The 23,455-nt window shown below is 45.2% G+C and overlaps 1 protein-coding gene across 1 annotated transcript in view; it reads left to right on the plus strand.

Annotated features, from left to right (window-relative positions):
• Positions 1-4,518: 4,518 nt before the first annotated feature.
• melt (ventricular zone expressed PH domain-containing protein melted) overlaps positions 4,519-23,455 on the plus strand; it is a 671,576-nt gene continuing 652,639 nt past the window's right edge. The window contains exon 1 of the mRNA XM_080267230.1: positions 4,519-4,547. The gene's annotated coding sequence lies outside the window, so the exon portion shown is untranslated. The remainder of the gene's footprint in view (positions 4,548-23,455) is intronic.

Below are 23,455 nucleotides of genomic sequence, written 5' to 3' on the forward strand. Positions count from 1 at the left end.
ATATACGTGTAAGACTGGTTAGCTTGTGTTCTTTTAGTTCTGTTCCTTTGGTTGGATGTCTGAACCCGGTCTTGGAAAGAACCCAATATCAGACCCACGTACTCAGAGAGCAAGAAGTTGATCTCTGAGCACGTGGCATAACAATCCAGATGGTGGTCACTTAACTAAGAGGGACCCTCAGTGATCCACAGCCCACCACAGGTCGAAAGTAAAAGTTGTGACCGTTAACTTAGGGTTTACTGTGCAGATCCTAGTCTGTGCTTATACTACTTTGTTTACATAACAAATTGATAACTACTGTATAATATGTTACTAGCAGGGGCGTTGCCGGGCCAAAAAAGTGAACATTCTAATCCTATTTGTTCTGGTTCAATCTTGCTTTCTACTCCAGAAACATCAAGTACCTCTTATGCTTTTGAAGAGCGATTAAAAGAGGTCCTAACCTAACCTAACCTAACCTAACCTAACCTAACTTTCTATTTCAGCTTTTGCAGCCTAACACACAGCATTTTTGTGTACTAGTTTACTATTACTGAAATACCCGCTTGGAGAGGTAAGCTGGACACCACCACCCCGTGCAGGGGGACTATACCCACCCCACCAGGAGATGACAGGGAGGCTGGCTCACCTGTCATACCTTCAAGGCAAGAGCTTCTTATCTCCCTCGCGACCCGACGCCCCTCTTCTCCACACCCAGACCACCCGGCAGTGTACAGGAAAAGTACACTACACTCGGGCAGAGGGAGCACTCGTCAGAATCGGGGTGGGACTTGCAGTGGCAAGATCCCAAGCAGACCCTCAGACACCGAGTCCCCTGGATCAGCCTGGTTTTTAATAGAGGACTCAGGAGGAGCCTCAAGGGCTGCTATTCCCCCAAAGGAGCAGCGGCTCAGTATCACCCGCCGGAGATACTATGGGTGGAAGGACCTTCGGTTCGCCACCCGCTGCCAACCCCCTTCAGGAGCCAGAATGTTGGCACGTCCACCAGACGACCCTTGCTGGCAGCCCCAAGGAGGAAGGCGGGCCCTGGGGTACTCTCTGCCAGAGGTACCACACGGGATGAGACATTGCCCTCCCCCAGTGCTGCCTCTGGGACAGGAGTCCCAGACCTTATGGCCGGAAAGCAGCCTCCGTCGGAGCTGTGGCCATAGCTGGGTGTATCCATCAGGCACCTTCTCCCCGCCGCCAGAACTATGGCTGGAGTGCAGTCTCCATTGGAGCTGTGGCAATAACCGGGCATATCCATCGGGCGCCTTCTCCCCTCCGCCAGAACTATGGCTGGAATGCAGTCTCCGTCGGAGCTGTGGCAATAGCCGGGCATAACCATCGGGCGCCTTCTCCCCACTGCCAGGGTCTGTTGTGCCCAGAGGAGCCTCCCCCGACTCCTCTTGCCCTCCTGTTCCCCGTGGGAGCCCAGGCAGTGCCCAACGGGGCTGCCTGACAGAGGGAGAGTCCCTTGGACCTACCCTGTCTAGCACAGACCAGAGTTCCAGCGGGGCCTCCCCACCCTGCCAAGTAGGAGAGCTGGCCCCTGGCCGCTCTCCCTCCACCCGACCCCAGGCTCCTGTAGAGGAAGGTACCTCTTGCCCTGACCACCACCCCGGTGGCAGAGTAAGGTGCTCCTCTCCCCGCCCCTCTACACAAGAGGGTGGTTTCTGCTCCTTTTCAGGGACCCCACCAGAGACCAGAGCAGGTGTGACATCCCGAGGCCCGATGTCATGTCCTTGCAGCCGCAGGTGTTGTCGGACTCCTCCAGGATGAGAGGCCACAGGTCACCCCTGCCAGCCTCCTCCCGACGGCAAGACCGCAGCCCTCAGAGTCAGCAGGCTTCCCCTGGTGCCTGTTGCAGTAGCCGAGGCTCCCTCAGCAATGACGGTCGCCTCTGCAGAACAAGGTAGCAGCCCACCCCGGGCGCTGCCCTCTCCATGCCCGACCCCTGCCCTGGGCTTCCCCAGGTCCTCTCCCAGGACCCCTAAGACGACTAAGGACCAGTGCTGAGCAGCGTGTCTCCTGGCTCTCTTTGGCCCTAACCCAGAGAGCCCTACCTCCTGACGGGCCGTAGCAGCTAGGGAGCCGCCTAACACACCACCTGCCCACTCCTCCAGGACTTGTGGCAACCTCACGGACCACCCTCCCCTGTGCTACTCACCGGGCGGCCCACCTCCCACACCCGGCCAACATCTGAAGCTCCCGGCGTAGGCCCTCCTGTCCCGTGGGCCGTGTCCTCCACTCCACCAGAATCGTGAGTACTATATCCTATGATTGTGCACTTCCCCAGTGCTGTTGGACCCCTTCCCCAGTGAAACAGCCCCTGTGACTCCTCCCCCACATCCGTGGTGCCTCTCCCCAGTGTTGACCAACCCTCCCCAGTGCTCTATCCCCTCTCCCCCCCCCCTGGCAGCTGCAGTGTTATCCCCCCCCCCCTCAGTGTGACATAGTGAACTCTACTACCTGTGATCTCGCATGCGGAGTGTTCAACACCCACACATGGGTCGGTTCCCCGACAATGACAACCCTCTCCCAGTGTCGCCCCCACAGGACAACATACGTCAGTGTAACCCTCCCCAGTGTGCTCTCCCTTCCCTCCCCAGGCCCCCAGTCCCCGTCCCCACGTGAACAGACTCACTAATACCCCCTCCCTCCCCCACTTTTTATCAGTGTAGGACATTATATACTCTCGTCCTATGTAACGCGTACATAGCCTAAGATTAGCTAGGGTATCGTCCACGTTTCGCGGATACATTGTACTAGCTAGGAAGTCGTCTATGTCACGCGAATACCTAGACTAAGGGCTTGAATATGTGCTGTCGTCCATGTCACGCGCTTGTCATGTTGGGTATACTGTCCGTGTGTGTTGAACATGATGTACCTGACACATTTGTGAAATATTGCCTGTGACACTGTGTGGACATAACTCTACATCAGGAAGGTGCAACGCCGTGTTCAGGTCAGACTTGCTGAACTAGGTGGAAAGTGACCGTTGTGAACATTATTTTAAGTCATTGTTAAGTTACTCAGTTTTGCTCATAGAATGGTGTGTGTATTTGTCTTTTGATAATAAGTGTACCTTTTGACCAGTGGTGTTTGTGTTTTCCTTCCTTGCTAGTACTGACCCGGTATAGGGAATAAAACCCAGAACCGCACCGTGTCTGTAACCGAGAAGTCGGGACTCAGAACACGCTGCATAACGATTAACAATGACCTTAAATGACCTTGGAGGTCAACCTCACACAGCCTATGTCCGATCTGGAGGTCATGCCATGTGAGTATCCATGCCAAAAATTAGTCTGCTGGGCCCATTCGTTCGAGCGTGTATTACTAGTGACCTCAAATGACCTCCCAGTGACCTCAAATGACCTTGGAGGTCAACCTCACATAGCCTATGTCTGAACTGGAGGTCATGTGAGTCTCCATGGCAAAAATTGGGCTGCTGGGTCCTTTCGTTCGAGCATGTATTACTAGTCACCTCAAATGACCTCTGAGGTCAACTTCACATAGCCTATGTCCAAACGGAGGTCATGTGAGTCTCCATGCCAAAAATCAGGCTGCTAGGTCCAGTCATTCAAGCGTGCATTACTGATGACCTCAAATGACCCGACTAGTGACCTCAAATGACCCGGGAGGTCAACCTCACGTAGCCTATGTCCGAACTGGAGGTCATGTGAGTCTCCACGCCAAAAATTCGGCTGCAGGGGTACCCGGCGTTGCCCGGCCCAAAAAGTTGAACACTCCAATGGTGCCGTCAAATGACCCAGCTCTGAATTTTGACCCCCTAAAAACATCCTCGGGTCACCTTGATTCAGAATACATATGGGGGTGGGGGTCTCTGGCCCTTGGTTTGGGCGTGATTGAAGGACAAACAAGCAACGCAACTCTTTTATAAATTATGTATAGATGTCCACCAAGCCGAAGCCGACCAAGTCGACTCTCTTCATCCACCACCCTCTTTATAGAGTATGAATCCTCTCAAGTTAAAACAGCGTGCAGGTAACTAAATTTATAATATTTTGGTGCGTTGAAAAGGGTGTAGTAGGCTACATGTCTCTAAAATTATACATTTACTCGAGTAGCCTTATGTTAGTCATAAAATTTGTTGAATAATTTTGGCATGAATTTGCATGAAAAAGTTTTAACGTGCTAGAATGGCTTGGTATAAATACACGCAACAGATTGTAGAGTTACGGACGCGGAGTTAGAGTTCAGAAAGTTCATGGTACTGTTACTCACACACGACACTCACTCAACAGGTGCGGTTTTCAAGGGTTGAGAGTCTATAGTGCTGGCTGACCTAAGACTGTGGTTAAATGTAGTTTTGACTTCCAGTGAAAGCATCTAATACCTTTTTGAATGTTATTTAAGATTGATAAAGTCTATTATACATTATAATTTTAAAGCTTAACATGAAATGTATTATAACATTTTTTGAACATTTGATGTTTGTTGACATGGGAGAGGTGTACTAGTTTGTCTGACGTTGTCCTTGTAGAAAATCTTTTATTGTGTGATATTGTGGTGGAAATGTATTTATAAGTATATTACAGGATCCAGTAAGTTTTCTCAGTTTTCTTGAACATTGTTAATTTCTTTAGGCAAAGGTCTGGTAACAGCAACAAGTGGGATATGTGGGACATTTGACGAGTGGTTAATTTAGTTTGTTCTTATGGTAAATTAAACGTTCGTGTAGTCATATTAAATGAACTTTGACCTAGTTACGTCCAGAAAGGAGCGGATTGAGGGACACATGTGAATTACCGCTGTCATACAAGTCTAATTCGCTGTACGTAAGGGTTATGCAGTTTTTAGTTACCTTATTTAAGATTCGTACCATTTTCGTTCCTAATCATTTCTTTAGGGATATAGTTAGCCTCAAAATTTGAAAATGACCAAAGGTAAAAAATATACATTTGATTAAATATTAATATTTTATTACATAGGTGCGGGTCTTCCAATTATTGGAATGGGCCATTCGCAGGTCAGTTTGCCATTTCAGACACACTGTGGATTTTAATTGACATTTTTTCTGTGTTTGTGTTTTTGGTGAATCAGTCCAATTTAATCTTCAAACCTGCCACAAATCAACCTTTTTGAAGTGATCCCCCCCCCCCTCCCTCTTCTCTGATAATGAGAGTGATGGGGAATCGTGGCTTTTGGGTGGGAAAGAACGCCTTAAGGGGTTATATAATTTTCAAAAGAATTGATGGTAAAAGTAGACCAGATCACACACACACAAAGTATAGTAACTGGGGATTGCACCCCCCCAGACCCTTTAACAGTAATAACCAGAGATAGGACAAAAATGTTATTTAGGCCATTTTAGTTTTTTTTTTTTTTCAATGTATTTTCACCAAAATATGTGATGGAAAACCTAAAGTATGTGGTGTTAATCAGTGCTTTATTTCTGTGAAATTTCAGAAAAACAAAATCAGAATTGATACACAACCAATCATGCACCCAGGGGGAACAGGGGGGGGATTCCCCCTTGACATTTCAAAACTAACCTTATATAATAGTGAATGATAAGTAGACCACTATCAGCAAGCCATAAACTGAAATTAAGTACATATCTAGCTAAAAAAAAATGAAAAAATCAAAAGGAACATATTAGTAATTTTTAAAATTAGCTAACGATTCCCCCTGAAATGAAATTCTGGCTACCAACCTGCCTTGTACACGTCCATGGTAGCAGATGTGGTGGATCATTACCAGAGATTGGATAAAAATGTTATTTAGGCCATTTCAGGTACATCTCTAGCAGAAATCATAATTTAGTTTTTTTTTTTTTTTTTTCTTCAAAATACTGTTTTTTGTGAAAAAATATGGTCAAACTTTACACGTTACCCTCATCCGATTTTCGACTTTTCGTTAACATTTTCTAGTAGAACTGGTCATTCTAAGAATCTTTTCTTCTATGACGTTTCTCTCGCAAATTGATAATAAACGAGTTACTTCCACCAATCACAATCACAGACGAGCGCGCGCTCTGTCCGCTCACCCGCTCATATTTGAAAGTTTGTCCCCGAAGACCAAACTTTACACAGTTCTACCAGCAAGAAGATAAAACTGTAGGCTTTGTGCGATTGCATGGTGTTTTATCTTCAACAGAAACAAAGTACCCAAATCAAGGCAAAAGTCTCATTTTACGTGAGGATCAGACTGTTGCACTGTTGCCCGCCACCAGTTGCCGTTTACAGCTACAGACGGCTCTTCAGATGCAGACGAGGAACTGTAAACTGCTAGGTAAATGCATTATTTCTTATTTACACTTGGTTAGGTTAGGTTAGATGAGGTTTGGTTAATGTCATGGGGGGTCTGGGGGGCGAAGCCCCCCAGTTAGGAAGCATGGCCAGGGTTGGGGGGTCTGGGCCCCCCAGTTAGGAAACACGAACTCCCTAAGAAGCTTAAAATTATTTTCTTCCGAAGGATTTTAGTGTTTTTCATTTGATTTTGATAACGGTTCCAGTAGGAAATCACTCGCTTTTGCGTTTTTCCCCCACCCAACACCCCGGTTTCCCACAGGTCCCCCAATATTCCTGGGGGAGGGGGAAGAACCTCAAAAAATTACATTTCAAGTGATAACAAACATCCAACCTGAGTGTTTTCGGTTGTTTTTGGTGTGATTTTTGTTGATTTGGACCGGTCCTTTCCACCGGAAGTCGCTAGTGGCGTTCAACAAAAACTAGCGACTTGCGATAGAAACGAAGGTCAAAATCGATCGAATCACACCAAAAACAACAGGAAACACTCAGGTTGGATGAAAAAATCGGATGAGGGCAACGTGTAAAAATGAGGAGTACGTGTAAAGTTTGGTCTTCCAGGACAAACTTTCAAATGTGAGCGGGTGAGCGGACAGAGCGCGCGCTCGTCTGTGATTGTGATTGGTGAAAGTAAATCGCGTGTAACTCGTTAATTATCAATTTGCGAGAGAAATTTCATAGAAGAAAAGATTCTTAGAATGACCAGTTCTACTAGAAAATGTTAACAAAAAGTTGAAAATCGGATGAGGGTAACGTGTAGAAATTGACCAAAAATATTTTTTATGTATATACAGTACTTCACATATTTTTCCAGTCTCTGGTAATACCCTTCTTACTGAGTTCAAAGCTACCTTTCAGAGTGCGGAAATCATATCATATTGTTTTGTGATAAAAATGAAGGCAGAAGTACCATATATCAGATCACAATAAACAACACCAGAAAAAAAAAATTATCCCAATTGGTTACTACCTCATCCTGTTCATGCCTAACCAAGTTCAAAATACAGAAATTGTACATTCTTACAGGTTGTCCAGTGTCCATAGCACCATAAATGTCTTTCCTGTAATTACAGAGTAGTTTACAGTTAAGATAGTCAAAATCTCTTTGATAATACTGTACAGTACTCCTTGATTTCTTAAGTCAGTAGTGGTGGCTGCATGGTCTCCTTGGAAAAATTTCTGCACAGATACCCAGTAAGCATAAGGACAGCTGCAACATCCTCCAGCCACTTTTTAACTGATTTCAAAGTGTAGGAGGTGTGGCTGCTTAAGCAGGTGTGACATGCTGCTTATGTTCATGCCATGTAACTCAAAAGAAGCACTATCACTGACTTTCCTGCTTCAGTCTCATTGGTCGTTACATCTACTTAGGGTGCCAGCCATTGCCTCTTTGTATGATTCCCCTTCTCAGGTTGGATTAAAAAGTTATGTACTGTACTACAATTACTGTTCACTTGCAACAATTACTTATACAGTACTGAAAAAAAAACTAGTAGGTGAGGCATTTAAACTGTCAAGGAAATTTCCTAATTTGATTGTCTGAAACGGCAAATTGTCGCTTTCACAGGTTATTCATTGTTTCACAAAAATCACAGATTAACATATCCAAGTACAGTAAACTCTCAGTTATCCATTGATGCAATATCCGGTGCTGCTGGCTCAGCTCTATTAAAGCAATATCTGGCACTGAAACAGGATGTAGCCAGCGGTTCTTTGCAATATCCAGCATTGAGGTGTATCAACTGGCTCGTAAATGATAGCCAGCCAGTGCTTTAGTACTGTACTGTATTGTATCATTACTTTATTGTATTTTATGCATAATTTTCATCTTTTACTCATGGGAAAGTTTTTAGGATAGAGGTTTGAGAGGAATAGTAACACACAGTCTGGCTCGACGCTGAATATTTAGCCGATGGGGGGCACTATGCAGTATCCATCATTTTACTGTAACCAGCGTTGGGCTTAGCTGAATTACGCCAGATAATTGAGAGTTTACTGTACTGGGCATTTTTAAAATTTTACCTGAAGTACATAAAAGTTACAAGAGGATGGAAAAAAAGGCAAAATATAAGAGGAAAGTGATGGAGTTATTGGGTAAATATAGATTGGAGCAGATGGGGGATGTTGAAGGTGTGTGCAAGATATCCACAGAAGAAATCAGTGCAGCATTGTGGTAGGTGGTGGCGACCATCATCTACTCACTTGATGTAGTGCTGCCTACTTCTTCCTTAGCCTTTATCATTCTTTTTCTGTGCCTGCCCTCCTCTCTTCCTGTTTCTCCTATCTTTCCTGTCACTTCTTATTGCTTTTCTTTCCTTTACAGGTGGCTTTACATTGAGTGACAAGCCAAATGGTTTCCAGTAAGCCAAGAAACTATTTGCAACGCTGGGTGGTAACCATATAATCAAACCATACGTGCTCCCTACGTGTCAACAAGTGGGTTGGTGGAGGATTAGTGCCCCTCCCCATAAAACAAATAACTCAAAGTCAAGTGGCCACCCCTTACAGGATTATGGCGTCTGGCAATAGATAGATAGATGTTAGGTGGTGTGTGGGGTGAAGAAAAGATGAAAGGGGGTGCAGGGAACAGAATGGAGGACTGAAGAGGTGAGAGAGGCTGTAACACAAAAGAAGAAAGCATATAGTGAGTGGATGAGAAACAGGGGCGTCGAAGAAGTTGAGAGACAGAAGAGAGAGTTGTATGTGGAAAGGAAGAGAGAGGTGAAAAGATTAGTAAAAGAGTGGATGAGGAATTTTGAAGGAATTGAGTGTAAAGTGGAGGGAATGTAAGAAAATGATCTGGAAAGAGGTAAAGAGAGTTAGACAGGGTGCCAAAGAAGTTAGTTGGGGAGTGAAAGATAATGGTAGAGTACTAGTGGAGAAGGGAGAAAAAGTGAGCAGATGGAGAGAACACTTAAAGGAATTGTTGAACATTGAGAATGAAAGTAGCTAATGCAAGTACAAGTGGCTGGGAGACAGAGGGATTTGAGAAGAGAGAAAATCAGTAGGATTGAAGTTATGGAAGCAATGAAGAAAGTTAAAATGGGGAAAGGCCCAAGAATTTATAGAGTGTGTGGTGAAATGCTGAAGCTTGGGGGAGAGATAGTAATAAAGTGGATGTGGAATATGTGCAGATTGGCCTGGGAGGAAGGTAGAGTCCCGGAGGATTGGAAGTCAGGTATGGATATTCTCCTGTGCAAAGGAAAAAGGGAAAAAGAAGTGTGTGGTAATCATATGGGCATTTTCCTTCTTTGTATAATAGGAAAAGTATAAGGTAGGATACTTATTGACAGAGTTAGGGAAATAACAGGGCAATTAGTTGGAGAAGAACAGGGAGGTTTTAAGAAGGGAAGAGGTTGTGTAGATCAGATAATCATTCTTTGATCAATAGTGGAAAAGTTTCTAGAGAAGGGAAAGAAGTTGTATGCAGCCCTCACAGATTTGGAGAAAGCATATGACAGGATGGATAGACAAGGACTGTGGAAGTATTTAGAATAGCCCATATATAGTAGATGGGAAGTTGTTGAAGGCTGTGAACAGTATGTATGAGGTAGACTGCAGTGCGTGTGGATAGTGAACTGAGTGTTTTTCTAAATGAAGGTTGGATTCAAACAAGGATGTGTCATGCCTCCATGATTGTTCAGTCTGTATATGGATGGGGTTATAAGAGAGATGCAAGGTAGGGCATTGGATGTTGGAGCAGCCCTAGTGAGAGAGGGCAGTGTTTGGAAACTGCCAGTACTGTTGTTTGCAGATGATACTGTGTTGTTAAGTGAAGACGAAAGGGAGCTGCAAGGCTTGGTGGATGAATTTGGGAGAGTGTGTGTAAAAATGGAATCTAAAGGTGAATGTAGGGAAGAGTAAAGTGATGGTCTTTGAGAGAGGTGAAGTCAGTGAATGTACAGTGAAGTTGGATGAAGAGGAAATGGAAAATGTGAGTATGCTTAAGTACAGTAATCCCTGTAATAACCGGATGCCCAATTTCCGGACATTTTGGATCTGGGCCTTTGGAACCCCCAAATGGCCAAAAAAACAAACAAAAAAAATCTGAATTTTTTTTCCCACCTGTAATTTGAAATTGGCTTGCGGCGCCGAACAGCTGTGTTTACACACGGCCACTTCACTGCTTCCTTCCTCCCCCTTCCATAGTTAGCTACCACCTAACTACTGTACCATCGTGAGTAGATGCTCATCGCAGTAGATGCCGCACGTGCTTGTTTTTGTGAATAAACTACAATACCTCACCACTGGACCACATGGGAATTTACAGTGTTGTGCATTGTTCAGAAATTAGAATTCAGAGTGCAAAAGATTAAGTGTGGAGTGCGAACTGGCGGTTAAAACTGGTGGTTGAAACTGGTGTGGCGCAATTAAGAATGGAATGTGCAGTGTTAAACAATTATAACTCACAGTGCTAAGAATTAAGTGCAGCACAACGCTGGATTACTGTACGTGCTTCAAAAGCATTTTCACCACTGCAAGAGTCTTAAAGGAGGTGGCCACAGATGTGCTGTAAGTACCCTGTGCATTGCTAAATATTTTCCATACTCACTTCTAATTCGTCATTTGCTGGTTTCTTTTCATTTATTTCATGCTTTATCTCCATTATTGGTGTGAATAGGGTCTTAAATAGGTGCAATGCATGTCTGGTAGGGAGTTATTTAGGTGGCTTTCAAAGTTAGGCTGGGTTAGGGTCCATAAGTTCCAGTCCAGGAGGCAGAGGCCCAATATCCGGACAAAACCAATTCCCACCGTCACCATCATCCACTCACTTGATGTAGTGCTACCTACCTCTTCCTTAGCCTTTATCATTCTTTTTCTGTGTCTGTCCTCCTCTCTTCCTATTTCTCCCATCTTTCATGTCACTTCTTATTGCTTTTCTTTCCTTCACAAGGTGGCCTTTCATTGAGTGACAAGCCAAATGGTTTCCTGTAAGCCAAGAAACCATTTACAACGCTGGGTGGTTACCATATAACCAACCTATACGTGCTCCCTACGTGTCAACAAGTGGGTTGGTGGAGGGTTAGTGCCCCTCCCTGTAAAATAGGTAACTTCAAAGTCAAGTGGCCACCCCTTACAGGATTATGGCGTCTGGCAATAGATAGATAGATAGATGGACTAACTCAAGAGCTGCCACTGATCGCCAGCTAGTTCTGTATGGAAGTCGGGCTACTTATGCCGAGACCACAGAAATTGCATATCTTTAAAAATTTCTTCCGTGATATTTAATGATATATCGTACGTAGGTTCTTCATGATATTATTCTTTAGTAGTTATACTAATTTCCTAGATATGCTTTAATGCGGTAAATGCAGGAAAACGTTACTATAGCCGCTGTGAAAGCACACCGGGCGTGACAGCATTCATCACATATTTACAAGTCTCTAGGTGCACATTTTGTTTGAAACCCATCTGATTTAGCTTTCTAAAAGAACAATGCTTCCTCTCCAAAATGCTGAGGAAAATCTACAAAGTTTTTCATATGAAAATTGTACAATGTTTAAAGCCGAACTAGTGCAGAGATGAGACCGCCAGCCGAAATCCGACGATGCCGAGGGCTCCAAAATACCGTACAAAAACTCAAAACAACACACCACTGGTGTACCCTGAAAAGGGTATTCCTCTAGACTTCAGGAAATACTTCAGTCTTGGCACTGTCCATTTTTCTCTGCAGTGGTTTTCCATGATCTTTGTACAGTAGGTCCAGCGGGGCAGTGGACACACGTGAGTTTGTTATTGTTAATAATCGTAACGTACGATCTACAGCCGTGTCGTGCTAATATTTCTCAATGAAGAATCGTTACATGTTTCTCATAACACTGTTTATTTTGTTTTGATTGACAAATACATGAAATGGATGTACAATAAAGCTTATCGATATTTAAGGTAGGAAAGAATAATAACCGTCCCCAAACCGAGATGGTAGACTCGGGCCACCATTTCTTTATTTTCTTTGACTATCATACAGCCTCTCTTCCTTGTAGCAGTGACTAAAATAATGTTATTATAATTTCTTCCTTCCTTTTAGTGACATAGAGGGCACATAAAATGAACGGAGTTTAGTAGACCGACTTTGATGTTGAAAATTTAAAAATCTGGTGAAGAGTGGCAGTTTTTCCTTGGTTTGTGACATCAGGAATTCCCGGACATGCTTTTGGCTGTATTATGTTGGATATTAAAGGGATTACTGTACTTGGGTAGTGTGATGAGTAAGGATGGAAGTTTAGAGGGTGAAGTGCTTGAAAGGGTACAACAGGGAGGAAAGGTTGCTGGTTCCTTGAAAGCAGTGATAAGAAACAGGGAAGTGAGCATAGAAGTGAAAAAGGTACTACATGACAGTATTGTGATACCAACTCTAACATATAGAAGTGAAACTTGGACCTTGTTGGAAGGACACAAGTCATGAGTGAGATTAGTGGAAATGAGTTATTTGAGATGCACTTGTGGAGTTACATGGAGTGACAGACTGACAAATGAGGAAGTGAAGGAGCATTTGATGTGGATATGGATGTGATAGAAAACAGTAGGAGAAATACATTGAGGTGGAGAGGATGGAGAGTAAGTGACTAACGTGGAGAGTGTATGTGAGTGAGGTGGAAGGGGGAGACTGAGAATGAGATGGAGAGATAGAGTGGAGAGGTATATGAGGGAGGGAGGTGTGAGCTGGGGGGAGGGCTGCAACATGGTGGGGGACAGGGCGACATGGAGGCGATTTGCTTGTGGCCACCCAGTATGGGATTAAGTCATCTGGCTATACTGTAGATAGATAGATAATTAGGATACGGTACTTTGGGTTAGGTTGGATAAAGCAGCATTGATAGGGGTAGATTGGTACTGAAATGGCATTCAGAGATGCTGTCCATTTGTCATTGGCTTACATAATGGTGGCTATCTGTCCTCGGTGCCATTGCTGCTGTTCTTCGCTCTACTAAAAATAATTTCATCCATACTAAATGCTCTCAACTCTCCAACTCGAATTCTTCCTGCTCCTTCTGGCACCTTGCCAAAAATCTTTCTAACAACTTTACCTCATCATCCTTCCCTCCTCTTTTCTACTCTGATGGTTCTGTAGCTATTTCTTCTACTGATAAAGCAGATCTCTTCGCACAGACTTCCTCCTCCAATTCCACCTTAGACGATTCCGGTGCTGTTCCTCCATCACTTCCCCCCTCTGACTTCCTCATAGCTGACATTAAAATTTGTTCAGCTGATGTATTTTCTGCCATCACTGGCCTCAGTACTAACAAGGCATATGGGCCTGATGGGGTCCCTCTTGTTGTTCTCAAGAACTGTGCTTCTGTGCTTACACCCTGCCTAGGCAAACTCTTTCGCCTTTGTCTGTCAACTTGTACCTTTCCTTCTTGCTGGAAGTTTGCCCTCATTCAGCCAGTCCCAAAGAAGGGTGACCACTCCCAACCCTCCAACTATCATCCAATTGCTTTAACGTCCTGTATTTCAAAAGTTTTCGAGTCAATTCTCAATAGAAAAATTTTAAGGCATCTTTCCTATCACAACCTTCTTTCCGATCGTCAGTACGGGTTCCGTCAGGGACGCTCCACTGGCGATCTTCTCACCTACCTTTCAGACTCCTGGTCATCCTCCTTTCGGGACTTTGGCGAAAGCTTTGCCACTCCACTTGACATCTCAAAGGCTTTCGATCGAGTCTGGCATAAATCTTTAATTTCCAAACTGCCCTCCTACGGTTTCTATCCTTCTATCTGTGCCTTCATTGCCAGCTTCCTTTCTGGTCGTTCTATAGCCGCTGTTGTAGACGGCCATCGTTCTTCTCCTAGATCTATCAACAGTGGTGTTCCTCAGGGCTCTGTCCTATCACCAACTTTCTTCCTTTTATTCATCAATGATCTTCTAAGCTGTACATCTAACCCTATCCACTCATACGCTGATGACTCCACCCTTCACCTTTCCATTCGGTTCTCGCAACGCCCATCTCAACAGGTACTTCAACAAACAAGGGATGAGGCTATGGCACACCTAATGTCTGACTTGGCTCGTATCTCTGACTGGGGTAAAAATAATATGGTAATGATTTATTTTATAATCTTTTTTTATTACCAACATCATGCTTGGTTTATGCGATCATCAGTATACAAACAAATCACAAAGAGTGAATAGTTTCAACATAGCAAAAAATATACACTAACCCTCACACTACGGGAGGGGGAGCTATCAGGTAGGTATGGGGGGTAAACGTAGTGTTTACATTGGAGGGAGGGGTCGGTAAAGAAGGGGTTAAGACCTCTTTGGGGATACCTATGCGACAGAACACTTCAATCAATGCTTCAGCAACAGTAACAGCCTCTATATTCTTAAGGGCCACGGCTTCAGGCCACCATGTGCTGAAATCAACAAGAGTGAGGATATACCTTGATCTGTCACTTGCCCTAGGAGAGATTGGCCCAACAATGTCAGCTGCTACTCTCTCGAACGGTTCAGAGATTATAGGCATTGGTTTCAGTGGCGCAGGATGGACACTTCCCCTGTCAGTAGTATGCTGACACACATCACAGGAACGCACAAGCCTTGTTATTTCCTGTCCCATTCCTGGCCAGAAAAAGTCAGCATGGATGCGGTCAGAGGTTTTCTTTTGGCCCATGTTACCTCCCATCACTGAACTATGACCTAATTCGAACGCTGCTCGGCGATACTTTGAGGGAACAACGAACTGCAGTCGAACCTCGCCCTGGGGTGTTTGTGACTCACGGTATAGCCGTCCTCGCTTACGAAGGAACCTGGCTTGACTTCCCCGTGAATACTTAACCACTGTACCCTCCAGCCTCTTACGCACTGAGGCAAGTGTCGGGTCAGACTGTTGTTCTTGGACAACATCTTGACTACGAATCAGATCTTGCGGCGTTGCGACGATCAACAGGGTGACACGATTCGGAGCCTTGACCATGGCTCGTGTTACTGCAACAGCCGAAGTCTGAGTAGCAACATCTACGGCGCAACTGTTTTTGACCCCCGGTATGTTGCCGATAATGAGGTCAAACAAGGGTTCTGGCATGACAACAGCAGCTGTCATGCCAGTGTAGAAAGGAGATGCCACCTGGATACGTATCTCAGGGAACAATCTCACTGATCCATCAATAAGTCTAATTTGGATCTGCTTACCTGTGTACTCGTCGGGCTGACCTAAACTTTGCTTGACAGAGCAACCTGAGGAACCATTATCTCTCAGGACGTTTATAGAAACACCTCCCACAAACCTTGGCTGAACAAGAAAGGCAGTGTTACTGGTGGAAGGGTCTGAGGAGGTAGCAGCTAGTCATTGGTGAGACTGTGGAACGAACGATGCAGCAAATGTGGCGCCCTGAGAACTAGATGCCTGATGGGGTCATGCCCACCATCTGAGGAGTTGGAGCATTGACCACCTGTGATGGAGAGTGCACTGTCACTGGGGAGCTAGTGAACCGTGGGGAAGTACCTGTACTGGTGGGGTTGGCACCACTGTGTGCTTGTTGTGGAACGAAGGCTGCATTTGCATCCTGCCTCCAATACACTAAAGTCGATTGTCCTGACTGAGGGTTGCGTGGTTTGTCCTTGCCCTGCTGCTGCTTGAAATACCGGTACTGCTGCTGGTTAGGGTTCTGCTTGTCGTACCACTTCCACTCAGGTTTCTGAGTATTTTGCCCCTGGTCCTTCTCCTGCAGTTTTGGACCTTGGCCATTATTCTGGGAATGGCCTTGTTGCTGGGGTTCAGTCTGAGACGGTTTCCCAGATTTGTCAGCTTTCCTGTTCCAGGTGTGCTGCTTACGAGTTTGATACCCGTATGCAGTGAAGAATGCATCAGCCTTGTTCGCCATTTGGCTGGCATCCCTTACCTGGCAGATTTTAAGCTGAGCCATAAGTTCAGTAGGCCACGACTTTTCTAGCTGCATGCGCAGCATAAGGTCGATTATCCCCTCACGCATGGAAGGAGTTTCATCTTTCTCCATCCACTCATCTAAGTAAGCAGTAAGCAGATCAAGAAACTGAATGGCAGTCTCTTTTTCTTGTAAACGCGCCCTCATAAACTGACTCTTGGCGTTGTCAACTGTGAGACCGTACGCTTTGACGAGTGCGGCCTTCATCATCTCATACGTGAGATTGTCTCCACGAATTCTGTGGAGAATATCAAGGGCAGGGACCTCAAACAAGCTAAGAAACTGGAGCTGCTTAGCTGCATCATCCAGCTGGTACAGCTGAGCCATGTCTTCAAAACGAGCTATGAATGGCTCAATTCGCTCGCCTTCCTTGTATGGAGGAAGCTTGATGTGTGGGGTCACCAAAACGTGTGCAGGGAGAGCGCTCGTGGAGCTTGGGTTAGCTGCACCAGATGCGTCTGAAGCCAAGGAGTCTCGCTTGAGCCTCAGCATCTCAAGTTCATGTTTTTCACATGCCTCACGCTCGGCACGTTCGTTTTCTTGTTCTCGCTCGTATTCACTTTCTCTCTCTATCTCGTTGTTCTAACGAGTTGACATTCTCTCTCACGTTGTTCTCGCTCGTATTCGCATTGTTCTTGCTTTTGTTCTAACTCGAGTTTGCGTTGTTTTTGCTCTTATTCACGTTGTTCTCACTCGTGTTCACATTCTCTCACGTTCCTCGAATTGTTTTCGCTCGTGTTCATGTTCTCTTTCGCGTTCTTCACGAGCATCTTTCTCATGTTGTTGCTCATAATTAAACCGTGAGAGGACATAGTCTTGGATTTTTTCGGGGTCTCTAAGCCCCATATCTCTAGCTTCCTGTACATAGACGTTGGCAGCCATGATGCTAACTCAGTCTGAGTGAACTAAAGACTAAGTACTGACTGCTGTTTTGCAGAGAAATGCCAATAATCAGGAGTAAAGAATATAGGCACAGGTTAGTGGTGACCAGTTTTATCTAGTTAAACTGGTAAAGAAAAAATTTAAAAAAATAACTGACTGTGGAATCTATTACATAAAGTTAATAGAAATGAATCATTAATCACCAGTAAGACAGTGCCTATAGACTTTAATGATAAATCCCTGAGTATGAGTGAGCGAGTATTATCTCGTGAATAACTTTAGAGCTAGGAGTTAATATCCTGGAATGGGGTCGCCAGATGTCACGGGGTTTTTGTGTATTTACAAATTAAATAAAGGTTTTGTGTTTTGCTTGAAAATAGAGACAATGAATTGACTTGTGAAATCAAGCAGAAAGTTTTACTTTACGTCGGGTTACTTCGCCGATTCTCTAAGGATGAGAATTTATTAACTTTCTCAACAGTACACATCAGAGACTAATTACTCATGAGTGCTGTTTGTAGTACTGTTAGCCTCTCGAGAAAGTGACTCCACCCCTGACAATCAGTAACTAATACTAATAGTAATAAACAGGTTCTTGCTTGTGCATTAACTCCTGGTTGGCACAACGGATTTAAGCTTAATACAAAAGGACTGGGTTAAGTACCAGTTATGAATAATGCAAAGCGTTTGTGCAACTAGGAGTGGCAACTAAAATGAGCTTAATGTGGAGAAATAAAACACGAGTTTACATTACATCAAGCTCAAAGAAAAGGAACTGTAAATTTATTAATTACAATGAAATAAATTTACGTTACATGAGTCTCAAAATGAATTCAAAATAACAAGGAGAATACACTCACTCGCTCATTCAAACGCTGAGACTTATACCTAGGAAAAATGAAAACAAATACTGGTCAGTGGAGGGGCTAAGCAGAATGACTGGTCGTTGATACGTAGGACGGACGCTGCAATTCGCTGAATGCTCTTCGCCGATTCACACTAGATGGAGATTTCCGGAACTTGCTGTAGAACGAACCTTCTCTCACGACGATCCAAGCCTGACTAAGTTCGAACTATGGAAGGAGGCGAGAGATGGCCGTGCTTGGTTCAGTGGTCAGCGAAAACAAAGTAAGCGACACACACTCACAATAAATCACTCAGTGAAGGCGCCAATGCCACGTGCAAGGACGATCACTTATGAAACGGTGAAAATTGTTCTGAAAACACTCCTTATCGGGTGAATACGAGGACGGTTAAACTGAGTGATAAACAGTGGGGATTCCACTAGAATTCATGGTTTTCCCCCTGATGAAGAATGTGACGAATTTATAAACATGCTCACGCCAATTCGTGACACCAAGACTGAAACAAAAATGACAACTCACCTAAATCACTTCCTGTGTTGGTCCAAGTCATCTCCAAGACCAAAACAAGCACTATCACACCAATACAGGCAGTGTTACTCACATTCAGTAAATCATTGCAACAACACAACAATCACACTTGCATAATATAGGCCTACTGTAGCACGATGTTTGGCTGAGAGGTGATGATAGCAGGGGGCACACGAGAACAAGTGGAAAAGACAGGGCTTTGAAGGGGTGGCGGGACCACAGCTGAAGCAAAAGAATGCTCTGTACGCTGGGGCCGCCATCTTGCCTGAGACAAACGACTGTCGCCTTGCGTGTGCCTGACGATTTGTACAAAATTTTCCGAACCAATATCATTATACAGTAGTGCACCAACTTTCGCTACAGCAGGATTCGCGGAATCCACTTTCGTGGCATGCACCAAATATTCCCTAACTTCCACTTTCGCTTGAAAAAAATCGATTTTCGCGCACAAATTTTGGGTTTGGGACAATATTTTGAACTTTGAATTTCCTGCACCGCCCACCCGCAACCCACCGCTATCTTGAATGACGTCATGTCAACACTCTGTCCACCCATTCCCGCCATTGTGTATGAGCATGCTAGCTCCATTGTGTTGGATTCTCACGGTTCAATGGCCTCTACTATACCTGGTAGTGTGGGGAAAGGGCCTGGTGGTGTGGTGGGAGAGCCTGGTGGTTGCATCTGAGGAGGCAGAGAGAGAGAGTGGTAGCGAGGCAGCAAGAGGTGGTGCCAATACGTCTGGCGTGGCTAAATAAGCCCGCCATGCGCCTCGGATACTTACCCCCAACATCCATTAAACACCTCAACCTGGTCTCCGTGGTATGTTTCTCCTCATATAATGTGTACTGTACAGTTTTTATTGTTTGTATCTCACAATGCAATGTACAATAGTGATTTGATGTACTGTATTGCAAGTGAAAATGAAAATCTGATGTTACTTTAGGATAACCGGGAACCAATTAGCCTTTTTGCCATAAAGACAATGCCCCAACTTTCGCTAATTCCACTTTCGCGCATTATTTTTGGACCCAATTAGGCGTGAAAATTGGTGCCCCACTGTACAGTAACGGGAAATTCATCGCAAATCGGATTTTGGGGTGAACGAGTGGATAAGACAGGGCTTTGAAGGGGTGGAGGGACCACAGCTGAAGCAAAAGAATGCTCTCTATGCTGGGGCTGCCACCTTGCCTGAGACAAGTAACTGTTGCCTTGCGTGTGCCTGGCGCTTCGTATGAAATTTTCTGAGGCAGTATAGTTAGTAATCCCTCCACTATCCGACATAATAGAGCCAAAGGCATGTCCGGAAAGTGGTCCTGTCCGGATAGTGGGCACCAGCCTCCTGGACTTGTACTTATGGACCCTAACTCAGAAAAACACCTATACAACTCCCTCTGGACGTGCATAGCACCTATTTAAGACCGAAATCACACCAATAAGGGACATAAAAGACTGAAATAAATGCAAAAGAATCATAAAACTGGGGTGTAGAGGTGAGTTTATACAATATTATACATTCTGGCTACTTAGAACAAGTCCTTGGCTCCTGGACTGGTACTTATGGACCCTAACTCAGAGAAATACCTCCCTACTGCACATGCATAGCACCTAATACCCTATTCACACCAATAAGGGACATAAAAGAGTGAAATGAGGTGTTAGAGGTAAGTACAGTATGGAAAATACAGTACAGTACAATATGAAACATTCTGGGTACTTACAGCAAGTCCCTGGCCATCTCGATGAATAACCCGCCTCCTCTCAGACTCTGACAGTAAGAAAGATTTCCTGAAGCACTTGCAGTACACTGTTCATGAAGTCTTGCACAGAACTTAGTCATTTTGCACTCAGAATTCCATTCTCTTAACTACGCACTCTTGTCTTACTTGTGCTCAATTATACCTTAATGAAATAATTGTTGCACTCTGCACTTTAAGTCTTTCCACCCTTGAAACCATTTTCTAAACAAAACACACTGAAGTTTATTTACGTTACATTTACAGTCCATTAATTCTATGTCTTTTCACTCAGAACTCAAATTCCTTAACATTATGCACTGTTTTTTTCACTGCACAACACTGTAAATTCCCGTGTGGTCTAGTCGAGAAGTTCTTGGCGTCTAATCACTGTCAGAGTCTGAGAGTAGCACATGCAGGTGACCTAGGGGTGCGTCGCTGGGTGGTGGTGATGACGTACCCACTGCAGACGACTCTGAAGATAGGCGCAAACTCACGTCGAACGGTGACTCCACCGTGGCTGATGTGCTGGGCTGTGGCTCGGAGCATGAGTGCCTGTCTTGGGGAGGCAACAGAGTGGAGCCAGGGCTGGGCACAGCGGGGGTCACGGGCCTGAAAAAGCTGTCAGTCGTTGATTGACGCAAGGAACGACGATTCTTACAATTAATGATGCGCTGCCTGAAATCACACACTTCCTCCACAAGTCCCAAGGGCCCCATCTCCCTGTCGCAGTCCCAGTGTTCCAGGTAGTCCAGAACGAACTCTAGGTGTTCCCGGAGTGCACTCAGATTGGGAATGGCTGGAGTTGTGTCACGCTGAGAGGAGTCCGCATCATCGTCGCCGTCCTTGTCGGAATCTTCAAGCTGGGTACTGACACCTGCAACTGAAGATGCGATCTCGATTTCAGACAGGGTCTGATACCCAGGATCGCCCTCGTCCTCATCCAACCACTCACGCACTTCGTCCACATCAACATCGTCCCCATGTGCACATAGACATGCATGGAGGACATCCACTTCGAAACCTAGGAAATCGTGCTCCACATCCGTTCCAAGAAGCAGACGAGACCAACCATTTTCTAGAGTCTTGACAGGGACTTCCTTCCATGCACTGGCCCAGTTGTAAATGGCAGACTTGATGTTGTAGCGGTGAAGGTTTTCCAAAGTCCGCTGGCCTTGCATGTCCCGTCCCTCCCTGTGCTCGTCCTTGTCCTCGAGAACAACCATCACCTCGTCCAGGAACCTCCGTCGGTATAGCCGCTTCGTTGCCACAATCACTCCTTGGTCCATTGGTTGGATGAGAGCAGTAGTATTAGGTGGCAGAAACATGCACCTAATGCGGCCATTCTCAACCACCAAGTCCTTGTCGCACGGGGGGGCAGGTGCATTGTCGAGGAGAAGGAGGGCCTTTACCTGGTCGCGTGGGATTCCCAGTTTCTCCGTCTGGTAATGTATGACCTCCTTGATGAAATGGCGGTGGAACCAGTTTTTGAAGGTGTGAGCTGAGAACCATGCCTTCAAGGAATGGTACCAAATGACAGGAAGGACATCCATCACCCCACGAAGACACCGAGGCTGCTTTGCACGGCCAACAATAAAGGGCTTAAGCCGGTGCATGCCGTTAGCATTAGCACAACACAAAGCAGATATCCTTTGCTTGGAGAGCTTGCGGCCAGGTACACGCTTCTCCATCTCCTCGGCTAGAGTGTTCGTAGGCAAAGGGCGATAGAATAAACCAGTTTCGTCAGCGTTGTAGGCTTGACCTAGAGTGAGGCCCTCCCTGTCGATCAAGCCCTTCACCTTGTGCCGAAACTCCTCTACTTCATTCTTGTTAGCGTCCAAAGCTTCGCCATGAGACTTACGGTTGGTAAGGCCATGTCGTAACTTGAAGGTGAAGAGCCAACCCTCGGATGCCTTGAAGTCTAGGGCGTCGTGAAGCCTTGCGAACTTCTCAGCAGCAGCCTTCAGCTCTGTACCACGCACCATCACAGCAGCAGCACGTTGCTGTCGATACCAAATCAACGTGGAGCGGTCAACTTCAGCATACTTGGGAGTAAACATCATCTTCCTCTCCACGTTGCATTTGCTTTTCGACGAGAAGTCAGTCGTGTACTGCATGAGTTTGTCTCGGGATCTCTTAATATCAAACAAAGTAGATCGGGCCAGGTTGAACTTGTGAAGGATGTGTGACGAAGACCATCCCCCATCCACTTTCTCCCATATCTCCCTCTTCCTCTCCAGAGTCAAAACCACTCTCTTCCTCTTCTCAGGCGGCGGGGCCATCATCACACACACACGAAGGAGAGGCACGAGAGCAGAAGGAGAGCCTGCAGCATGTAAGGCACCACCACAAAAGCGAGCACGTGGGCAGCCATGACGATGATCATGCACTCATGACAAGAGACATACGGTAAGTGGAGAGGATGCAGGGGCGCTCTAGCGGACGTCGGAGGAATGTCGCACCAAAACAATGCTGTCCCGCGCTGCGCGCACCAAGTTTAAATTACGGGCGGGAAAAAGTCGGATTTTTTTTCTAATTTTTTTAGGTTTTCGGACCATTTTGGGAATATTGGATCCCAGGACAATAATGTCCGGTAAGTGGGGATGTCTGGAAAGTGGGCGTTCGGATAGTACGGGGATTACTGTAGTTGGAAAATCATCGCAATTAGGATTTTGGGGTGGAACTTTTCTGTTATCATTGTAGCGAATTATCGTATATGGTACTGAATCGATGTGTAACAAGTAGTGACTGTAATGTATTGGATGAGCAAATAATTATCTGTGTTGCCTACTGTACAAAAATTACTTTCCTGAAGACAATGAGATTGTAAGAAGACAGTTGGAATTGCTGTACCCATGAGATAAAACTTCACCAACAAAATATCCTGTGAATTTTAATGGCATGTCGTATCAATACGGCTTATTATTGAAGATCGTTGTGCAGGGATTGTGATTTCTTACAGATGTAACAAATTTTTATATTCATTATTGCAAAAAAGCATCACAATATTTGTAGACTGCTCTGTGACATTTTCTCATCAAAATAGGGTGGATCTTTTTGGCATTTCCCATTGAAGTGCATTTTTTTGGTTCTTTGTGGTGAAAGAAAGTCTTTCAGTTCCGAGGAATATATAAGCCCTCCCAGAGGCTCACTAGAGGACGACGTAGCTAAATGTAGCAAAGCTGGCCAGAACTTTGGAGGAAGACATAGAGGTGATGTAGAGCTATAGGTGACAAAGTGGATGACTCAGGCCTCCCCACACCTAGGAGTGTTGTGAGAGAGAAGTCTGTGATTTCCAGGACAGCCAG

Source organism: Coenobita brevimanus, chromosome 23 (genome assembly GCF_032717465.1).
Source record: "Coenobita brevimanus isolate Jiangsu-jjx chromosome 23, ASM3271746v2, whole genome shotgun sequence".
Taxonomy (NCBI): Eukaryota; Metazoa; Arthropoda; class Malacostraca; order Decapoda; family Coenobitidae; genus Coenobita; species Coenobita brevimanus.